The sequence below is a fragment of the Triplophysa dalaica genome, chromosome 19 (genome assembly GCF_015846415.1).
Source record: "Triplophysa dalaica isolate WHDGS20190420 chromosome 19, ASM1584641v1, whole genome shotgun sequence".
In the NCBI taxonomy this organism is placed as follows: Eukaryota; Metazoa; Chordata; class Actinopteri; order Cypriniformes; family Nemacheilidae; genus Triplophysa; species Triplophysa dalaica.
In genome coordinates, this window is record NC_079560.1 from 18,534,840 (window position 1) to 18,558,786 (window position 23,947).

General features: G+C 43.4%; 1 protein-coding gene across 1 annotated transcript in view; it reads right to left on the reverse strand.

Annotated features, from left to right (window-relative positions):
• Positions 1 to 11,680: 11,680 nt before the first annotated feature.
• camk2a (calcium/calmodulin-dependent protein kinase II alpha) overlaps positions 11,681 to 23,947 on the reverse strand; it is a 257,071-nt gene continuing 244,804 nt past the window's right edge. Inside the window, exon 18 of the mRNA XM_056730301.1 lies at positions 11,681 to 11,741. The gene's annotated coding sequence lies outside the window, so the exon portion shown is untranslated. The remainder of the gene's footprint in view (positions 11,742 to 23,947) is intronic.

Here is a 23,947-nt window from a genome sequence, read left to right on the forward strand (position 1 = left end):
CACCGACAATTTGTCGTGTGGTAATATGGGGCACTAGGAAGGGGAAAAAGGGGGGTCATTCCTAGATGCTGTGTGTGATAAATTTGCAATCAGTTCACTGACCCCCATGGACAGTATAACATTTACATTTATGCATTTGGCAGACGCTTTTATACAAAATGTTTTACATTACATTATCCTATAGATTTTTTTTTAAGTATGTGCAATCCCCTTGGATCGAACCCACGACCTGGGTTAATAACTCAATGCTCATACCACTGAGCTACAAGGGGATTATTCCTCACAGAGTGACAGAGTGGTGTTATCAGAAATCTGATAATGTTACACTACATAAAGAATACAATTTCAAACAATAGTATTGAAAGTATATTATTTATTGTTCAGAGTGCACTTTTCAAACTTGTTTTTTATTTATTATTAGTTAGTTATTTTTATACTTGTTCTAAGTTATAATAAACTTTGAAGTTCTATACATTTCAAAAAAGTGTACGTATAAACAAAAAGACAAGTCCAAAAAATACAAAATAACAATATTGATCAAAACTAACAGCTTCAAGAGATGTGTGTTCAGAACAGTCACAAGGTTAAAAAGATCTTGTCTGGATGACTGATCAAGTTGTGCGTGTTGTATGAGCGATCTTCTACTTTGAGACGTTTGTCCTTTAAAAAGAAATTTCACAACTACGTATAATAAATAAATACACTTTCAAAAGACAGACATATTTTTCCCCAACATTATAAAGTAACATAACTGGCTGAAATATTTGATTTACAAAAAATGTTAACTATAATTTTTTAAATCTTCACTTCATGGACAAAAAACAGCAAAGTAGCTCACCTGTCTCTCCCTGCTCAACTGGGATTGCAAAAGCTCATTGGTGTTGGGGCAGGGACACTCACTCAACTCAATGCAACTTTATTTATATAGCGCTTTTTTACAATTTTCATTGTAACAAAGCAGCTGTACATGAGACACATTGACTACAAGTAAAACAACTAAAGTCATACACCTGTAAAAACAAGAAAAAGGTGAAAACACAAAAGACAGACATACAAATGCTCCACACACACAATATGCATACATACTTACACACATCGACATAGACGCACACACGCAAACACACTCGAACACACTCACAGTGAAAGCACACATTTGAGATAAAGGAGAGAGAACCACAGGTCAAATATTAAACATACTATACATTTTTACATGCAATATTAATTATGTCTAACTTCTGAATTCTAAAGCAGCCCCCCCGGCCAGGCAAATAGTGCAAAACAGTATGCAAACGGTGGCGAGGAACCCAAAACTCCAATCGAGAAAAAAAAACTCAGGAGAACCCAGGCCCAACCAGGGGATTCCAGTTCACCTCAGGCAAAAGCTGCAGCCTCTGCACAAGCTCAAAAGTGCTTGCACAACAAGGCGAAATAAAAAATAAATAAACTTTGCTAATAAGGTAAATTATAGATTTAAGATTATCATTAACAATCTAATAGCATTTGAAAATTTGTAGTGAAATCGTGTCAAGTCGCCACGTCCTTTATCCAGCTCTATCATCTCAGCTCTTGTCAGGTCACCGCTTCCCATTCTTAGCACTGCCATCAGGTCTGGGCACGAACTGAATCTTGCGGTAACCTTGGAACAAAGAGACAAGACTGGCTGAGAGTAGAGTACTGTTCTGCACTCTTTGATGCAACAAGTACATCATTTGTTGTTGGATGTGTTCCTGGTACCGGTTGATCTAAATAATGCAGCCTAAATCCTCTGAGGATTCATATTATGGAAGTGTAGTTTATACAAGATTGAAAAGATGCGTCTTTAGTCTAGATTTTAACTGACAGAGTGTGTCTGCCTCCGGGACAGTGAAGGGAAGTATATTCCAAAGTTTTGCCGCTGGATAAGAAAAGGATCTACCACCTTGAAGCGATTTTAGCTGCACGTTAAAATAAGGATGAGTTCAACTCACCAAATAAGATTCTCCACCAAATGTCAATTTCAGTCAAGGAATTAGTTTAGCTCAAAGGAAAATACGTATCATAACCGTCATTACACATACATATTTTACAATTCTGATGGTAAAACAATGACACATACACGAGGGGGTTTACTCAGATTTGCCCCGGAGGGTATGTTTATTTAAAGTCCCCGGGTGAAAACCAATAAAATTATCTTCAACAAAGAGGCAGGCACGGCGACTTGTGTGTGTGGAGTTTGCATGTTCTCACCGTGCCTCGGGGGTTTCCTCCGGGTACTCCGGTTTCCTCCCCTGGTCCAAAGACATGCATGGTAGGTTGATTGGCATCTCTGGAAAAATTGTCCTTAGGGTGTGAGTGCGTGAGTGAATGAGTGAGTGTGTGTGCCCTGCGATGGGTTGGCACTCCATCCAGGGTGTATCCTGCCTTGATGCCCGATGACTCCTGAGATAGGCACAGGGTCCCGTGACCCGAGGTAGTTCGGATAAGCGGTAGAAAATGGAATGCAATGGAAAGAGGCATGCTCTTAACACAGCTCCTCTATATATAGAAACGGATATTTGCAATCTCTGTGTTGGACCAATATCCGTATGCTAGTGGATGGAAATCTTGAATGGTTTCAGAATGCAGTCCTGTTGAAACACTGAGTTTAGGTTCTGAGTCCGAAGCCGGGGTGTCCGTTGGATTGTCCTCCGCGTCCTCTTTCTTTTCTTTTCTTTTCTTTTCCCTTCCAATTCCTAATTCCAAAAGGGTTTGCGAAGCGGATCGGTGATGGTGTTTTTAAATGCCTACCTACCCTGCCCCCAGGTGGTCTGCAGGCCAGTGCCATGAAAGTGATAAGTGGGCCAGAGAAAGTTCCTTTGTTTCTCATGGCACCTCATTTGCATAGATCTGACAGTGTGGTCAGTTTGAATTTAATACCTTTAGTTACTTATTTAGTTATGGAAATAGTATGATACATGCTATTTTTTTATAACATAGCTCATCATATAGGGAATTGAAAGAGGAGTAGTAAAATATGAAACATGCAAGGCATTGAACTGTGAATCATCCCAGCGTGTGAATACATCAAATGAACCCTAAATAAAAACTTCTATATCTAACAGTTACAGACTATTTGAAATGGCACGAGCGCCAACACACAACCTAGAAATTTAGATACATTTACAGAAAAGGATAGTTTAAATCACATAAGTTCCTATCTGTCAGAGAAGTTTTTCTGGTTAGCCTCAGATGTTAAATTAGAGATGAGACAGAGACTTATCACCAATGCTTTGAAGCCTATGAGTCGTAAAAATCCTACAGAGAAACCAATGGGTTATCACACTCTCGGTGAGAGTTAAAAACCTTAAACCAGACCCATGGAGCCAGGCTAGCTGTGGTCTTTTGATGATGGTATCTATAAACCAGGACAAAAGGGAGTGAGGGGGTTTATGGCTTTGCTCTCAATGATCCAGTCCCTACAACCTCCATTTGATTTTGAAATTCTAGGTATTACCAACTGACAGGTCGCCTGAGAGCGTAATGCACGTGGAGGACTGTAATACAATAGAAGTTCACTCAAATACTGCGGTGCTAGACCATATAGGGCTTTACAGGTAATAAGCAAGATCTTAAAGTAAATGCGATGCTTTATAGGTAACCAGTGCAAGGTTGACAGAACTGAGGATGTATGCTCATACTTTTTTGTATGCGTAAGAACTCGAGCTGCCGCGTTTTGAACCAGTTGCAGTTTTTGTAACAGGCCTGCAGGGCAACCAGCTACAAGTGCAACAGTAATCTAGGCTTGATGTCATGAATGCGTGAATTAATTTCTCTGCATCTGACAGTGACAGCATATGACGTAGTTTAGATATATTCTTAAAACGGAAAAATTTTACAGGTGTTGGCGACATGGCTCTCAAATGACAGAGTACTATCGAATACACCGGCAAGATTCTTAGCTGACGACGAGAATTAACGAGTATTCCTGGTTGTTACGTATGGCGGTTTTCGGTCCAGTAAGTAACACTTCTGTTTTGTCCGAGTTCACTAGTAAAAAATTGTTACTCATCCAGTTTTTTAAATCGACTATACGTTCCATTATTCGATGGAATTGCTGTGTTTCATGAGGCTTCGAGGAAATATAAAGATGAATATCATCAGCATAACAGTGAAAGTTAATTCCATGTTGCTTTATTATATCTCCTAGAGTTAGGATGTATAATGCGAAGAGCAGAGGCCCTAAGGGCCCTGTACTGTGGTACACTGTTTCTGGACTTGCGATTTGCGGGACACATCATTGTTTATGGCTACAAATTGAAAACGGTCTGATAAATAAGAAAAAACATTTCAATGCTATTCCCTTAATGCCGACGTAATTTTCGAGTCTATGTAGGAGTATGCTGTGGTCAATGGTGTCAAATGCAGCACTAAAGTCTAGCAGCACCAATAACGAAATACAGCCACGGTCAGACGCAAAAAGCAGATCATTTTTAACTCTGATCAGAGAAGTCTCTGTGCCGTGACATGCTCGAAATCTAGACTGGAATTCTTCATTAATGTCATATCTTTGGAGGAAGGAGTATAATTGAGTTGAAACTACTTTTTCCAGAACTTTAAATATAAAAGGTAAATTCCATATAGGCCTGTAGTTCCCTCGTTCTCTAGGGTCGAGTGTGGGTTTTTTGACAAGGGTCCCTATAACACCCACCTTACATGCTTTAGGCACATGTCCTAATGTCAGAGATGAGTTAATAATACTAAGAAGTGGATTTATAATTTCTGGGAGTATTTCTTTCAGTAGTTTTGTAAGTATAGGGTATAGCATGCATGTTGATGATTTAATGATTCCAGACAGTTCAACGCGATCTACTGTAGAAAATAATTGCAATTTCTCCTTAGGGGTGCTGTAGTTAGTTTGTTCAGCGGGTTTGACTTCTGTTAGAATTGTTATAATTTTTTCTCTAATATCTTGGATTTTACTAGTGAAGTAGTTCATAAATTCATCACTGTTACGCTGATAATCAGTATCTGAAGTCGCTGACGACTTATTTTTTGTTAATTTAGCCACCGTGTTAAATTAAAACCTAAGGTTGTGATGATTTTCTTCTATTAGTGATGAAAAGTAGGCGGATCTAGACGTTTTTATGGCATTCCTGTATTTTCGTGTACTATCCTTCAATGCTGTACGAAATACCTTTAATTTAGTTTTCTTAAAGTTCTGCTCCATTTTCTGGGTCGCTTTCTTTATAGCCTGAGTGTGTTCATTATACCACGGTGTTGGTCTGCCATTTTTTAATCTTCTTTAAACGCAGAGGAGCAACTGTGTCTAATGTTAAAATTTTCAATAGTAATGTCAAGATCTTCAATGTTTTACTCATGCTAAAAAATTGAGACAATTCAGGCAGATTATCGAGAAACGCATCTTTGTTAACAAGGGAACATCTTTGAAACAAGGAGTTTGATTTGCTGCCGTAGGCCAGTGAAGCAAACATGATATCAGATAATGATCCGTAATGTCTTCACTCTGCTGAAGGATTTTAACATCGTCCACATTTATGCCATAAGAAAGTATTAAATCTAAAGTATGATTACGAAGGTGAGTGGGTCCTGACACATGTTGATTAACGCCCATGGAGTTAAGAGTGTCTTTGAAAGCCATTCCCAAGTCATCTGAATGATTATCTACATGGATGTTAAAGTCAATAATGACAAGGACTCTATCGACAAGGACTCTATTCATCTGTATTTGGTTCATGTTTGATTTGTTTAACGTTTATTAAATTACTTTCAAGAGGTTTACACATTATCTTATGTTTACTAATCAGGGAGAAAGATATAGTCTCTATTTTATGATTTTTGTATTTTGATTATACATGTTGTATATTTTGTGTATTCTGTAACGTGAGATGGCAAACAGACAGTTGGTTCAGCCATTCTGTCACCAGAGAGAACACCAAGTAGACATGGATTGCCTGGCATTGGGGGTCTTTACTGTAGAATTCCGTTGATACTGGATTGCCTTTTCATCACAATAGCACCCTGCAAGTCTGTAATTTACGAAACAATTCAATTTATAATAAGGTTGAGTTGAGTAAAAAGAGAAAATATATGCAAACAAGACATAGCTATATCACCCGCAAAAAAGTTGGCTACTACCATCTGGGTCCCTGGTCTGTGGACTACCTGTAACTTAAAGGGTTGTAAGGCCAGATACCAACGGGTGATCCGCGCGTTGGTATCCTTCATGCGGTTGAGCCATTGGAGGGGCGCTTGGTCCGAACAGAGGGTGAACTCCCAACGGATCGCCAAGCACTCCTTCTCAATGGTGCTGTACATCGTCTCCCTCCTCGAGAGCTTGCGACTGATGTTCAGCACCGGCCGCTCTGCCCCCTCCACCTCCTGGGACAGGACCGCTCCTTGCCCCCTGTCCAATGCGTCCGTCTGTAAAAGAAAGGGGAGAGAGAAATCAGAAGAGTGCTTATCCCCAGAGACACCCGCACATAAATACCCTAATAACACAATAACTTTTGCTGCAGGCATCCCAAAGCAACAGTGGGATTAGCCGGGCCGCCCAGCTCTCGCGGGGCCAGTCAGTTACCTCCGCGGACCTTTCGAAAAGGTCTATGAATGCCTCAGGGTCGTGCTGGGGCCCCATCTTATGGAGCAGCACGGGAGTCGGAAGGTCGATGGCCGCTGGTATCTCCCCTCTTGTAATCCAGCCACGGAACAGCTCGCGGTCATCAAACTGTGCCTGGAAGAGCCTCTGGAATCTCACTTCCTGGTCTCCCTGTAGCGACAGCAGGGCCTGATGATGCTCCTGGTGGAGACCAGCGAGCGCCTCGATGACTTCCGCAAACGGCGAGCCTGGCGGGTTCTGGATTTCGGCGGCGTTCTCCTACCTCCCAGGGTTTCGACACCAATGTATCAGGGTTCTTTGTCACGGAAGGAAAGAGACAGGGTCTGCTTGGCTGGTAAGATTCTTTATTTGGCAAAATACAAAACATAAAGTAAAGGTAAATAATATTTAACTGTGTCCGCTTGACACATGCGTAATCCTCTGGATTCAGTCCTTCTCTCTCAGACGTCGTCTCGTACGCACCCAAACTCTCTGTCCCGATTCTCCCCTCGTGCTGGCTTTTATCCTCTTCCCGCCAATCACTGTAATTACAGATGGATGTTTACAATCGGTCTTTGACCTACTTATTTCCCCCCCAGTATCACTTAACCCCAGTGTTGGATCGTGTCTGTCTTCATTGTACTTGGATTTTACAGAAGACCTGACCATACTGATCACGATGTCAACATCCCCTTCACCACCGGATTTCTTGGCTAACCTCCTACAACACCAACTTCACCATCCACCCAGTCCCATGGCCGCCCCCTTCCGATACTCAGGCTCCTCGGAGGAATGCAGTGGGTTCATTCTGCAATGCAGATTGCTTTTTGAGATGCAACCCCGGATTTTTCCAACTGACTCCTTGAAGGTGGAGTATAATATTATTTCCCTTCTGATGGGTAAGGCCTTGGATTGGGTGAAGAACATTTGGAGGGTGGTGGACCTCTCAGCACTTCTCTTGACACCTTCCTGTTACATTTCCGAGAAGTATTCGGGCAAGCTACTAACCGTTTGTCAATACACGACCAACTACTGCAGCTAAGACAAGGTACCGCCTCTGTAGCAGAATATGCTATCAACTTCCGGACTCTTGCTGCTAATAGTGGTTGGAATGAACCGGCACTCATCACCGTATTTCGCCAGGGACTTAATACTGACATACCCATGCACCTCGTAACCTTTGATGACTCCATAGGTTAGGAGAAACTCATCCAATACGCTGTACGTATTGCTCAAAGAAGAACAGCATGTTCTCTCACCGAACCCGCTGCACATCCTCCACAACCCGCAACTGAAGTCTGCAAGGACCACAGTGGGGTATCCAGGGTCCAGCTCCCATCTGAGATCTCCACTCTTCCACTGAACTCTACCTCGATTGAGGATTCCAGCAACGCAATTCCAAATCACTTACCTCCAGAATACCGGTTGTTCCACGACCTATTCTCCAAAAACTTCTCCAAATTTCCTCCTCCCCGGCCATGGCACTGCTCCATAGAGCTGCTGCCTGGGGCCGTCATGCCCAAAGGAGGCGTATATCCCCTGTCTATCCCGGAGCAGAAGGCGATGGGTATGAGTACATCTCCGAGGCATTCATCCGACCATCTACCTCTCCTGCCGCTTCTAGCTTCTTCTTTGTGGGCAAAAAGGACGGAGGTCTGCGACCGTGCATAGACTACCGGATCCTTAACTCCCACACAAAGAAGTTTACTTACCCCTTTCCTTCCACGCTGGACCGTCTTCATAACGCTACCATCTTCACTAAACTCGATCTCAGAAACGCATACAACCTCATCCGAATCAAATCTGGAGACGAGTGGAAGACAGCCTTCATAACACCTGATGGCCACTATGAGTACCTTGTCATGCTCTTTGGTGGTGGGTTGGTGCAGTGCTATCGCAGCGGCAGGGGAGCCCGCCCACCACGCCTTTATCCATGCGCCTATTTTTCCAGGAAACTAACCCCGGCAGAGCAAAATTACGACGTCGGCAATCGGGAATTGCTGGCCATTAAATTGGCTTTGGAGGAATAGAGGCATTGGTTGGAGCGATCGAGGGAGGCTTTCTCAGTCATCATCAACCATCGCAACGTGGAATACTTGTGAGTAGCTCGGAGATTGAACCCTAGATAAGCCAGATGGGCGTTATTCTTCACCCGTTTCAATTTTTCAGTAACCTACCGTCCAGGATCCAAGAATATAAAAGCAGATGCTCTTTTCAGTTTCCTAACCAACCTGAACCATCTCCTCCGGAAACCATACTCCCTCCAGCCGCCTTCCTCAGTCCCATCCTTTGGGTACTCGACAGGGAGATGCTCGCCAGCAATCACCATGCTCCGCCAGGAGGTCCTGAGGGAAGAATGTTCATCCCTCCTGAGTTCCAGGCTTCCCTCATGGACTCAGCTCATTCTGTTCCGGGATCTGGGCACCCAGGCAGTCAGCGAACCCTCTCGCTGTTGGCCGCCCATTACTGGTGGCCGAAGATGCCTCGGGATATCTCCCAGTTCGTCAAGGGATGCTCAGTCTGTGCCATTTCTAAAACCCCCTCGCCAATTACCTGCAGGAAAACTCATGCCCCTACCCACGCCTCAATGCCCCTGGTCTCACCTCGCAGTCGATTTTCTCACGGACCTCCCTCTGTCCGATACGTTCACGTGCATTCTGGTAACGGTGGACAGTGAACTTGTTTTTAAAAACGGAGGGCAAAAAGTGTTAAGACCAGCAGAAATTTAAGAACCATTTTTTGTTGCTGTTGTTTAACAACAATGCATCTCTTATAAAAATGTAGGTATTCAACATACTTAATAGAGCTGTCAGATTTTCTCTTGGCCTTTCTCTGAACATGGTGATTATAATCCAGACCACCAAGCATGGTCGTGAAACATGAAAAGACTCTAGTTCAGAAGTTGACCTGTTGACATAAAGGAGAAAATGTACATAATTTCAGCTTGATAAATCCTATACTAAAAACCCAATACTATCGGAAAAGTCTATATAGAACTGTAATGTCAAATCTTGTTCACGTTATACAGCCACCGTTCATCCAGAGTTAAGCAGGTCAAACTCTGATGTGCTTTTGAACCTTTTTCAAACCAGTTTTTGTCTCTCTGGTCCACTAAGGCAGCGGTTCCCAATCCTGGTCCTCGCGACCCCCTGCTCTGCATATTTTGTATGCTTCTCCTACCGCTTCGGAGGTTTGTTTAATACGCCCATAAGAGCCCTGCGAAGTAAACATCACTAGATATTCTGCCATAAATCCCGTTCGAAATGTGGATAATGTTGCGCAAATCTCAAAATTACGGTTAAATTACCCTTCAATCTTCCGTAGTAAGTTTTGTTCTTCGTGTTCTTAAATTAACGTCAGCCGATTTCATGTGTGCAGGGAGTAGAGAGCAATGAACACAGTTCCAGGAACACGTCAATCGGAACGCGGTTCATTCATTAAGCTCTCTTCTAATGAGCTAGAGATTTAAATCAGGTGTGTTAAACAAGAGAGATACACAAAATATGCAAAGCGGTGGGTCGCGAGGACCAGGATTGAGAACCGCTGCACTAAGGGACCATGATCTCAAACGCTCCTAGGGCCCACACATGTTCTCCTGTCAGGTGGTGCAGGACTCCAGCCCATTTGTCCTGAAGTAAACAATTTCAAAACATTATGCAATATTTTTATATGAAGTACTTTAACAAAATTGTTGCAGGAATTTCTATTTATGTAAAACACACACACGCTCTTAAACTTGTGATGTTACGTTCTGTGCACAGGCTTCAGAGTGTGTGTCAAGAAATCCCGGAAGCTTTAAGTGAAGCACGTATCGAGGCTTGTATAGCTTCAGACCACTGACATCATAGATGACATTTTAAGCCTCGCTTCCGCCTGAGTGGTTCAGAAAGTGGTTGAATCTAGCCACAACATTTTGAGAGCCATATAAACAAAGTTTTTTTTCAGACACTTTACAGATTTAGAAAAATAATATTGCCCCTTCCGCTGTCCATCCTTGCATCTCCTACAAATATACATGACAAAACCTATGTTATATAGGGTAAATATATGTCCTATCTGTACATTGTATGAAACAGAGCATCAACAAGTTGAAATAACATTTTTTACATACAAATATGTAACGGATCATCCAATTATAACCTATTCAATTGTAGGTGTGTGTTTGTGTTGTATATGTGTATGTGCGCATGTGTTTGGCAAAAAACTAACCCAACATACAACAGGTCCTTTAGACTTTAAATCTGTGATGACTTCAGCTTTTTTTGAATGCCTGAAATCCTCAATGATGTCTACACAGTAGGTGTCCTGTATTTTGAAGAAAGTTGACTTTTGTACCATGCCCATTCTCATGAACTTGAAGAGAAGCGCTATTTTTTGAATAATTGTTGCCTGAAAGTAGTATATTTGTGGCCAACATGAAGTCTCCAGCCAGCATGCCATGTTTGAAAGTGACCCGTGAAGACCATTTCCAGAAAAGTGGCCAGATAAACATATCTAAAATAGACAAAGCTGAAGAAAAACAGGACAAACAATAAGTATAACAGGTATGAAACAGTGTCTATTTTCCTTAAAAAACATGTGAAAAATGTTGTTGGCTAATAATTACCCATTCTATAACAGCAGGTGTTCCCCTGGACGTCACAGGGATTTCAAAGGGTTGAGCAGCTCCACAATCTACATTAGTGTTCTTATCCTTTGCGTTAGACTTGTTGACTGGTAAAACAAGGTATTGGGCCAGCTGCTTCAAATAATCATGGTACGCTATGGAGGCTGGATTGCTAATTATATCCTCCACAATCAGGACTTTAGGTGCTTCTGTTAATGGAGGCATCTCAGTAGAAGGAGGCTCATGGGATTTCAATGCATCATGCACTGTCTCCTCCATGCTGATAGCCTCAATGTCATCTAAGCGAATTGCCTTTTTTTAACAACCGCTTGACCTTTAAAAATGAATAGTATTAAGTTAAAAATTAAAGAAATAAAGCAGCTACATTTCAACCGAACCTTGTTGTGTGTAGCCATACCGAACACAAATACATGGCCAGTAGTCAACTCGTCATCACTGTCATCAGAGTCTTAATCTACTTATTTTGTTTGATATTCTTCCAAAGATGACACAGACTCTGTCTCCATATCCGGAAACCATATGTCATCGTCCCAGTCAATCCTATAAGAGTACAGAATAAATACAAAGAAAGAATAATGCTAGCACCCAAACAATATAATATCTTATATAATTCTGATTATGGACGATTAGATTAACACATGAACGTATGTTGTATTTCTAGTGTCATTAAAATCATCAGCAAGATCACTTTCAAAAGCATATTCAATACAGGAAAATAGAGAGGTAGATTAGATAAAACAAGTACATCATTTTATTATTGACATGAAAATTGTACATGCACACTTCCAGCACAAACCATGTTTCGCCTCCGACAGATGTTAGATTTCGTTTTAGAATTTATCTGCACTATCAGATGATACAAGGAGTAGAACATGTGATTCTACAAATTAAATGATAACTATAGACAGACCCTGACATCCCTTTTTTATCACGATGGGCCCAAGGATGGATTTAAAAAACACTTTTACTCATGGTCAAAGAAATTAACTATAGATCAAACTTGGCAAGCCCATTCCTTACAACTGTACAAAAACATAATCTCACATTTTATCCAAATCATCAGTACCATCCTCTTCAGAGTCACTGCTTTCCAGCTGCTGAACTCCAGGAATATTGATGCCCGTTTCACTGTCAGAAAAAATATGTAGGCCTACATACGAACGGCTCTAATTTAAGCAAATCAAAAACATAAAACTACCTTCCGTGCTTAGGAGGGTGCATTACAACGGCATGCACATAAACGATGGGATGGGATATTATAATGGGATACGATGATCGAAGGAGGAAATATGACATTTAACTCACTGTATATAGCAAAACTCATCACCAAATTTGCTCGTAACATTGAAAACATGTAGACAGTTCAATTACATGTTGGGTTAAGCCAATGTTTAGCTAACGTGTAAAATGTACAAAAACATCATACTGTTAATAACATGCGTTATTACCCATCCCATCAATAGGAGCAAACAATTTACCTATGTCTAGAAGAAACACTGCAAGCATGGCATCATCTTTAAAACACTAAGCCATTCGCAGTTGTCTCCAGCATGCAAACAAACACATATGTTAAGCCTAGTATGACCTCTTTTTTAAACTATTATTTTTTTATGTTGTGGCAGTTTCAAGAACTGTCTATTTTTTGGTTGCTCCTTTGGAACTGCCACTTTTAGGAATATCTACATTGACCTGCTCTCTCCTACACATCGCACCTGAGTGCACTTATAACATATTATGTCATCAAAATAAGGTGACTGAAAATGTACACATGACGTACCGCAGTATCATCATTGCCCTCGGAACAAGGTGATATATATATATATACCTGTGATATATATTTTTAATAATATTATTTCACTTAACTTATTGATTGCTATCAGGATGTTAATAGACTTCAAACCAGCATGACAATCCTGGACAGGATTGCCTACTCTACCATTTAATGTTACAGTTCACATTATAACGTAGCTAAATAATGAACACATGTGATATCGAAAACACAGATACATACTAAACGTTAGATCAAATCAAAATTTCCCTCGTTTGGTGTAGGCTGTCCGTCTCTAAGTGTTTAGTGAATTCATCCTGCTGTGCTTCGCTCTCCCTCTATCGTGCAATTACATGGCAGAAACGTTTTCGCAAGATCTGGCAGGAGTGTCGCTTTACCCGAGGAGCCACAACCTGCTTCCATGTCTCAGCCATCTAGCGGTTGAGATTGTAGTTACATTTTAAAATGTGTGTGAATGTTGTGAATGACAGCAAAAACGATCTGCGTGAGTTACATATACATGTAAACACTGGAACACATTGAACACATTGAACACATTTAACACATTGATGCACAATTACTAGTCTAAATAGGTCTTAATCAAGGCTACAGCCAAGGCGTTAAAATTAGACCATAAATCGCCTTGATTTTGCCGAGTGGACTAAAAGCAGACTACACATAGCCCATCCGATTTACTATATCTTGCTGATATTTAAAAATGTATAACATGATACATCAACAATCTCTGCGCTAATTGGCCAAAGAACGAAAATGAACCATTCTTGACTTTATATGGGCTACAAATAGCTGATCTAAATTGGCGCTACGCACAAATTTATGTCAAAGAAATTAAAACAAACGCCTTAAACACTGTTGGTTTTGTCTACATGATGGAATATCATACATCACACAAGTTTTATTAATTTTAGCAAATTTACACAACACAAGTCGGGTCTTCCTCCCCGATGGGGAGCACCTGCAAGTTCACCACTTGGTCCCTAAAGGGAGTAGTGGTAACTTTGGGCACGTATACGGGCAGATATATATATTTCAGTGCAAAGCCCATGTTTCTCACTCTCCCAGCACTCAGAATGAGCATTAAAGAAAAGTAACTGATCTGTTCCTAAACGCATTTGTTCATTATGCACACAGCCAGTTTTATACAAAATGAAGTTTTCAGTGCAAAGCCCATGTTTCTCATTCTCCCAGCACTCAGAATGAGCATTAAAGAAAAGTAACTGATCTGTTCCTAAACGCATTTGTTCATTATGCACACAGCCAGTTTTACACAAAATGAAGTTTTCAGTGCAAAGCCCATGTTTCTCATTCTCCCAGCACTCAGAATGAGCATTTAAGAAAAAGTAACTCTGATCTAATCCTAAACGCATTTTTTCATTATGCACACAGCCAGTTTTACACAAAATGAAGTTTTCAATACAAAGCCCATGTTTCTCACTCTCCCAGCACTCAGAATGGCCGTTTAAAAAAATTCAATCTGATTGTGGCGAGGTGGGCGTGGTTCAGCACGGTCTGTGAAGAGGGGGAGTGTCGGGAGAAAGACGGTGAGTAGGCAGATCAACGTTTTAGTGAAAACACCTGCTTCTCATTCTAGTAATTGGCGAGGAGACGCTTTAAAAGCGAAAGGCAGATCTGGAGGTAGAGAGAGAGACCGGCTGGGAAAACGAGTGCCAGAGCTACAGAGACGCTGTATCCAGAGGAAACAGAGAGACGAGAGATTCTTAGATCCGGAAGGATCGAGCGGGACTTTTATTTTGAACACCGGATGTGTGAAACCCGGAACTATTATTTGAATAAAATACTTATCGTTTTCCCAGCCACGCCGACCCTGACTCCTTTCTTCCCTACACTTATCGAACGTATTACATTGGTGCCGAAACCCGGGAAGAAAGGAAGCCGCCGCCGCCAACATGCAGTCTCCGCCAGGATCGCCATTTGCGGAGGTCATCTCCTCCCTCGCCGGCCTTCACCAGCAACACCACCAGGCCCTGTTGGGTCTGAGAGAAGACCAGGAGAGGCGATTCCAAGTCCTCATCCAGACCCAACAGGAGGACCGCGAGGCGTTCCGGAGCTGGGTGAGCCAGGAGAAAGGTGCAACCGGAACATCGACCGCATCCCCCACCATCCCGCTACATAAGATGGGAGCGCAGGACGAGCCGGAAGCTTTTCTGGAGCTGTTCGAGAGGTCTGCGGAGCTGTCAGGATGGCAGCCGGACGCGTGGGCAGCCCGTCTGATTCCCCTTCTGACCGGCGAAGCCCAGATGGCCGCCCAACAGCTACCAGTGGAGAACCTGCTCAAGTACGCAGACCTCAAAAAGGCTATCTTAGAGCGAGTAGGGCTCAGTCCGGAGCAGCATCGCCAGCGGTTCCGATCATTGGAACTCGGGGATCGCGGTCAACCCTTCGCCTTCGCTCACCAGCTCCGGGATGCATGCCGCAAATGGCTGGTGGCCGACGCCAGCACTATCGACAACATAGTGGATAAGGTGACACTGGAACAGTTCGTGGGACGACTCCCCAGGAAGACAGCCCAGTGGGTCCAGTGTCACCGACCGTCGTCGCTGGCTCAGGCCATCCAGCTGGCGGAGGACCAGTTAGTGGCGTGCCCCGGGGTCGGCGTACCCCTAACGACATCTTCTCTCTCTCCCACTATCCACCCTTCTCCTTCCACCAGACCTGTGCCGTTTCCGAGGTCCAGGGGGACGTTTTTTCCCCGACCAGCCCCACGTAACCGGACGTTTCCGGAGATGGGGAATCCAGGAGCCGCCAGGACTTTTGAGGGAGCCGGGAACTTACAAGGGCATGGCCCCAATGCCTCTACTCACCCGTCATCCTCCCAAGCCTCTCCTCGCCAATTCGGGGGTCTGCCTCCTGCCGCTAGGGCGGCGGGAACTTCTGGGCCGGCCTGTTGGCGTTGTGGGGACCCCGGACATTTTATCGACCGATGTCCCATGATGGAGGTCGGTATGATGATCCGGGTGCCTGACAACCCACAGGCTGCCCTCGGTCAAGATGGGCTGTACCAAATACCTGTGAGTATAAGGGGGGGTACATATCAGGCTTTGGTAGATTCAGGGTGTAACCAAACCTCAATACATCAAAGCCTGACTCAATTCGTGGCAAGGGATACGGGCCGTATGGTTAAGGTAAGGTGTGTACACGGGGATGTGGTGAATTACCCTTTGGTGCCGTTAACCATAAAATTTAAGGGGCAAAAACATAGTGTAGAGGTGGCTGTTAACGAGCACCTCCGACATCCGCTAATTTTGGGAACAAATTGGCCGTTATTTTCAGTATTGTTGGGACAATTATGTGCGGATGTTTCTGGGCGCAACCAAGAGCAATGGGGGGGGGCGGTCGCGCAGATGGGAGAGGTTGAACCGGGACCACTGACGACTGATTCAGAGGGAAATAGCGCTGTGGAGAAAATAATTTTCTCCCAGGGTGATGATTTCCCTCTGGAACAGTCTCAGGACGATTCGCTCAAAAATGCATTTGATCAGGTCCGTTCCATCGACGGACAACCTCTCCACCCTGCACAACCGCTGTCCTACCCATATTTTGCTATTTTGAAAGACCGGTTGTATCGAGTGACCCAGGACACTCAGTCAAAACAAGATACAACCCAATTGGTCATACCAAAAAGCCGTCGGGAAATGCTTTTCCAGGCGGCTCATTGTAATCCAATGGCGGGGCACCTCGGACAAGCTGCCACTATAAATCGACTAACGACCCGATTCTTTTGGCCGGGCATTCATGAGAACGTGCGCAGGTGGTGCGCGTCTTGTCCTGAATGCCAGTTGGTAAACCCACCGGCCACCCCACGGGCACCATTATGCCCACTTCCGCTTATGCAGGTCCCCTTCGAACGAATTGGTATGGACCTGATCGGGCCGTTAGAGCGATCCGCACGAGGGCATCGATTTGCGTTAGTCATTGTAGATTACGCAACACGTTACCCTGAGGCAGTGGCGTTACGCAATATCTCAGCAACTAGTGTTGCGGACGCGCTGTTTCGACTAATCTCCCGGGTGGGAATCCCAAAAGAGGTTCTCACCGATCAAGGCACGGCGTTTATGTCACGGACACTCCGCGAACTGTATGGATTATTGGGGATTAAAACGATTCGGACCAGCGTCTACCACCCACAAACAGATGGACTGGTCGAACGTTTTAATCGCACATTAAAAACCATGATCCGGAAATTCGTTCACGAAGACGCCAAAAATTGGGATAAATGGCTGGAACCCCTGTTATTTGCGGTCCGCGAGGTTCCCCAAGCCTCCACGGGGTTTTCCCCCTTCGAGCTTCTCTATGGTCGTCAGCCTCGCGGGGTTTTAGATGTCCTAAGAGAGGCTTGGGAGGACGGACCATCCGCGAGCAAAAATCAAATTCAATATGTCCTGGACCTGAGAACAAAACTCCATACACTGGGGCGGCTCTCAATGGAGAATTTGTTACAGGCCCAGGACAGGCAGAGCCGGCAATATAATAGGGGCGCCAGACTACGTAAATTTGCACCGGGAGAGAAGGTCCTTGTATTACTCCCAACGTCCAGTTCTAAGTTACTCGCCAAGTGGCAAGGACCATTTGAGGTCACACGACGAATAGGGGATCTCAATTATGAGGTAGTTCGATCGGATAGGAGCGGAGCACATCAGATTTATCACCTCAACCTCCTCAAAAAGTGGAGCGAGGCGAACACCGTGATGCTGGCGACGACAGTGAGCAGAGAGGATGATCTCGGGCCAGAGGTAAACACCAAGGTGCAATCCCTCGCTCTGGCTCCAGGGGGAGATCACCTCTCGTCCTCCCAGTTCACGGATGTGGTAAAATTACAAGCAGAATTTGCAGATGTGTTTTCGCCCCTACCCGGTCGCACAAATCTCATAGAGCACCACATTGAGACCGAACCGGGTGCGATAGTGCGCAGCCGACCATATAGACTACCTGAACACAAAAAAATGGTGGTTCAGAAGGAATTAGAGGCAATGCTGGACATGGGCGTAATAGAAGAGTCCAGCAGTGATTGGGCGAGCCCGATAGTCTTAGTACCTAAAACTGACGGGTCAGTTCGGTTCTGTGTGGACTATCGAAAGGTGAATGCTGTATCGAAGTTCGATGCATATCCAATGCCACGAATTGACGAATTACTAGACCGACTAGGCACGGCTCGTTTTTATTCGACATTGGATTTAACAAAGGGATATTGGCAGATCCCTCTATCTTCCTTATCCAAAGAAAAGACGGCTTTTACCACGCCGTTCGGTTTGCACCAATTTGTCACACTTCCGTTCGGGTTATTCGGGGCCCCGGCGACCTTTCAGCGTCTCATGGATCGCATACTCCGACCGCATGCTGCATATGCCGCAGCGTATTTGGATGATATCATCATTTATAGTAACGACTGGAACCGACATATGCAGCACCTGAGAGCGGTCCTGAGTTCGTTGAGAGGAGCGGGGCTAACGGCTAACCCGAAGAAGTGTGCAATTGGGCGGGTAGAGGTAAGGTATCTGGGTTTCCACTTGGGCCACGGGGAAGTGCGTCCCCAAATTAATAAGACAGCAGCAATTGCGACCGCCCCGAGACCCAAGACCAAAAAGGAGGTGCGGCAGTTCCTGGGGCTGGCGGGATATTATAGGCGGTTTGTGCCTAATTATTCGGACCTCACCAGCCCGCTGACTGATCTCACTAAAAAGGGAGCACCAGATACCGTCCAATGGACGGAGCAGTGCCAGCAGGGGTTTACCAAGGTGAAGGCTGCTCTGTGCGGCGGACCGTTATTGCACTCTCCTGATTTTTCTATTCCCTTTCTCTTGCAGACCGATGCATCGGACAGGGGCGTGGGGGCGGTTCTGTCTCAGGAGGTGAGGGGAGAGGACCGGCCGGTGCTGTACATTAGTCGTAAGCTCTCACAGAGGGAGGCTAAGTACAGCACCATAGAGAAGGAATGCCTGGCGATCAGGTGGGCGGTCCTCACCCTTAGATATTACCTCCTGGGACGGGAGTTTACGCTCTGTTCGGACCACGCGCCTCTCCAATGGCTCCACCGCATGAAGGATACCAACGCGCGGATCACTCGTTGGTATCTCGCATTACAACCATTCAAATTTCAGGTGATCCACAGGCCGGGGACACAGATGGCTGTGGCTGACTTCCTCTCCAGGAGGGGGGGGGGGGAAGCTGCAGGCCGGATGGGGCCCCGGCCTGAGTCGGGCGGTGGGGGTATGTGGCGAGGTGGGCGTGGTTCAGCACGGTCTGTGAAGAGGGGGAGTGTCGGGAGAAAGACGGTGAGTAGGCAGATCAACGTTTTAGTGAAAACACCTGCTTCTCATTCTAGTAATTGGCGAGGAGACGCTTTAAAAGCGAAAGGCAGATCTGGAGGTAGAGAGAGAGACCGGCTGGGAAAACGAGTGCCAGAGCTACAGAGACGCTGTATCCAGAGGAAACAGAGAGACGAGAGATTCTTAGATCCGGAAGGATCGAGCGGGACTTTTATTTTGAACACCGGATGTGTGAAACCCGGAACTATTATTTGAATAAAATACTTATCGTTTTCCCAGCCACGCCGACCCTGACTCCTTTCTTCCCTACACTTATCGAACGTATTACACTGATCCTTTGCTAAACGCACTTTTTCATTATGTCCCCAGCCAGTTTTACGCATATAATGCAGTTTTCAGTGCCAAATCCTTGTTTCTCACTCTACCAAAACTCAGAATGAGCGTTTAAGAAAACTGACTCTAATCCTTTCCTAATCGCACTTTTTCATTATGCACACAGCCAGTTTTACACAAAATGAAGTTTTCAGTGCAAAGCCCATGTTTCCCACTCTCCCAGCACTCAGAATGAGCATTTAAGAAAAAGTCACTCTGATCTGACCCTAAACGCATTTTTTCACTATGCATTCGGCCAGTTTTTCACAAAATGAAGTTTTCAGTGCAAAGCCCATGTTTCTCACTCTCCCATCACTCAGAATGGCCGTTTAAAAAATTCAATCTGATCCTTTGCTAAACGCACTTTTTCATTATGTCCCCAGCCAGTTTTACGCATAATGCAGTTTTCAGTGCAAAGCCCATGTTTCTCACTCTACTAGCACTCAGAATGAGCATTTAAGAAAAAGTAACTCTGATCTGTTCCTAAACGCACTTTTTCATTATCCACAAAGCCAGTTTTACACAAAATGAAGTTTTCAGTACAAAGCCCTTGTTTCTCACTCTCTCGGCACTCAGAATGAGCATTTAAGATAAAGTAACTCTGATCTTATCCTAAACGCATTTTTTCATTATGCATTCAGCCAGTTTTACACAAAATGAAGTTTTCAGTGCAAAGCCCATGTTTCTCACTCTCCCAGCACTCAGCAAGAGCTTTAAGAAAAAGTAACTCTGATCTGTTCCTAAACGCATTTTTTCATCATGCACACAGCCGATTTACACAAAATGAAGTTTTCAGTGCAAAGCCCATGTTTCTCACTCTCCCAGCACTCAGAATAAGCATTTAAGAAAAAGTAACTCTGATCTGATCCTAAACGCACTTTTTCATTATGCACACAGCCAGTTTTACACAAAATGAAGTTTTCAGTGCAAAGCCCATGTTTCTCACTCTCCCAGCACTCAGAATGAGCATTTACGAAAAAGTAACTCTGATCTGATCCTAAACGCACTTTTTCATTATGCACACAGCCAGTTTTACACAAAATGAAGTTTTCAGTGCAAAGCCCATGTTTCTCACTCTTTAGCACTCAGAATGAGCATTTAAGATAAAGTAACTCTGATCTGTTCCTAAACGCACTTTTTCATTATGAACACAGCCAGTTTTTCACAAATTAAAGTTTTCACTGAAAAGCCCATGTTTCTCACTCTCCCAGCACTCAGAATGAGCATGTCAGAAAAGTAACTCTGATCTGTTGCTAAACGCACTTTTTCATTATGCACACAGCCAGTTTTACACAAAATGAAGTTTTCAGTGCAAAGCCCATGTTTCTCACTCTTCTAGAACTCAGAATGAGCATTAAAGAAAAGTAACTCTGATCTGATCCTAAACGCACTTTTTCATTATGCATTCAGCCAGTTTTAAACAAAATGAAGTTTTCAGTGCAACGCCCATGTTTCTCACTCTCCCAGCACTCAGCAAGAGCTTTAAGAAAAAGTAACTCTGATCTGATCCTAAACGCATTTTTTCATTATGCACACAGCCAGTTTTACACAAAATGAAGTTTTCAGTGCAAAGCCCTTGTTTCTCACTCTTCTAGCACTCAGAATGAGCATGTCAGAAAAGTAACTCTGATCTGTTCCTAAACGTACTTTTTCATTATGCACACAGCCAGTTTTACACAAAATGAAGTTTTCAGTGCAAAGCCCATGTTTCTCACTCTCCCAGCACTCAGCAAGAGCATTTAAGAAAAAGTAACTCTGATCCTTATCGCACTTTTTCATTTTGCATTCAGCCAGTTTTACACAAAATGAAGTTTTCAGTGCAAAGCCCATGTTTCTCACTCTCCCAGCAATCAGAATGAGCATTTAAGAAAAAGTAACTCTGATCTTATCCTAAATGCATTTTTTCATTATGCATTCAGCCAGTTTTACACAAAATGAAGTTTTCAGTGCAAAGCCCATGTTTCTCATTCTCCCAGCACTCAGAATGAGCATTTAAGAAAAATTATCTCTGATCTAATCCTAAACGCATTTTTTCATTATGCATTCGGCCAGTTTTTCACAAAATGAAGTTTTCAGTGCAAAGCCCATGTTTCTCACTCTCCCAGCACTCAGAATGGCCGTTTAAAAAATTCAAACTGATCCTTTGCTAAACGCACTTTTTCATTATGTCCCCAGCCAGTTTTACGCATAATGCAGTTTTCAGTGCAAAGCCCATGTTTCTCACTCTACTAGCACTCAGAATGAGCATTTAAGAAAAAGTAACTCTGATTTGTTCCTAAACGCACTTTTTCATTATCCACACAGCCAGTTTTACACAAAATGAAGTTTTCAGTACAAAGCCCATGTTTCTCACTCTCCCAGCACTCATAATGAGCATTTAAGAAAAAGTAACTCTGATCTGATCCTAAACGCACTTTTTCATTATGCACACAGACAGTTTTACACAAAATGAAGTTTTCAGTGCAAAGCCCTTGTTTCTCACTCTCTCGGCACTCAGAATGAGCATTTAAGAAAAAGTAACTCTGATCTTATCCTAAACGCATTTTTTCATTATGCATTCAGCCAGTTTTACACAAAATGAAGTTTTCAGTGCAAAGCCCATGTTTCTCACTCTCCCAGCACTCAGCAAGAGCTTTAAGAAAAAGTAACTCTGATCTGTTCCTAAACGCATTTTTTCATTATGCACACAGCCGATTTACACAAAATGAAGTTTTCAGTGCAAAGCCCATGTTTCTCACTCTCCCAGCACTCAGAATAAGCATTTAAGAAAAGTAACTCTGATCTGATCCTAAACGCACTTTTTCATTATGCACACAGCCAGTTTTACACAAAATGAAGTTTTCAGTGCAAAGCCCATGTTTCTCACTCTCCCAGCACTCAGAATGAGCATTTAAGAAAAAGTAACTCTGATCTGATCCTAAACGCACTTTTTCATTATGCACACAGCCAGTTTTACACAAAATGAAGTTTTCAGTGCAAAGCCCATGTTTCTCACTCTTTTAGCACTCAGAATGAGCATTTAAGATAAAGTAACTCTGATCTGTTCCTAAACGCACTTTTTCATTATGAACACAGCCAGTTTTTCACAAATTAAAGTTTTCAGTGAAAAGCCCATGTTTCTCACTCTCCCAGCACTCAGAATGAGCATGTCAGAAAAGTAACTCTGATCTGTTCCTAAACGCACTTTTTCATTATGCACACAGCCAGTTTTAAACAAAATGAAGTTTTCAGTGCAAAGCCCATGTTTCTCACTCTCCCAGCACTCAGAATGGCCGTTTAAAAAAATTCAATCTGATCCTTTGCTAAACGCACTTTTTCATTAAGTCCCCAGCCAGTTTTGCGCATAATGCAGTTTTCAGTGCCAAATCCTTGTTTCTCACTCTACCAAAACTCAGAATGAGCGTTTAAGAAAACTGACTCTAATCCTTCCCTAATCGCACTTTTTCATTATGCACACAGCCAGTTTTACACAAAATGAAGTTTTCAGTGCAAAGCCCATGTTTCTCACTCTCCCAGCACTCATAATGAGCATTTAAGAAAAAGTAACTCTGATCTGATCCTAAACGCACTTTTTCATTATGCACACAGCCAGTTTTACACAAAATGAAGTTTTCAGTGCAAAGCCCATGTTTCTCACTCTTCTAGCACTCAGAATGAGCATGTCAGAAAAGTAACTCTGATCTGTCCCTAAACGCACTTTTTCATTATGCACACAGCCAGTTTTACACAAAATGAAGTTTTCAGTGCAAAGCCCATGTTTCTCACTCTCCCAGCACTCAGAATGGCCGTTTAAAAAAATTCAATCTGATCCTTTGCTAAACGCACTCTTTCATTAAGTCCCCAGCCAGTTTTACGCATAATGCAGTTTTCAGTGCCAAATCCTTGTTTCTCACTCTACCAAAACTCAGAATGAGCGTTTAAGAAAACTGACTCTAATCCTTCCCTAATCGCACTTTTTCATTATGCACACAGCCAGTTTTACACAAAATTAAGTTTTCAGTGCAAAGCCCATGTTTCTCACTCTCCCAGCACTCAGAATGAGCATTTAAGAAAAAGTAACTCTGATCTGATCCTAAACGCACTTTTTCATTATGCACACAGCCAGTTTTACACAAAATGAAGTTTTCAGTGCAAAGCCCATGTTTCTCACTCTCCCAGCACTCAGAATGGCCGTTTAAAAAATTCAAACTGATCCTTTGCTAAACGCACTTTTTCATTATGTCCCCAGCCAGTTTTACGCATAATGCAGTTTTCAGTGCAAAGCCCATGTTTCTCACTCTACTAGCACTCAGAATGAGCAT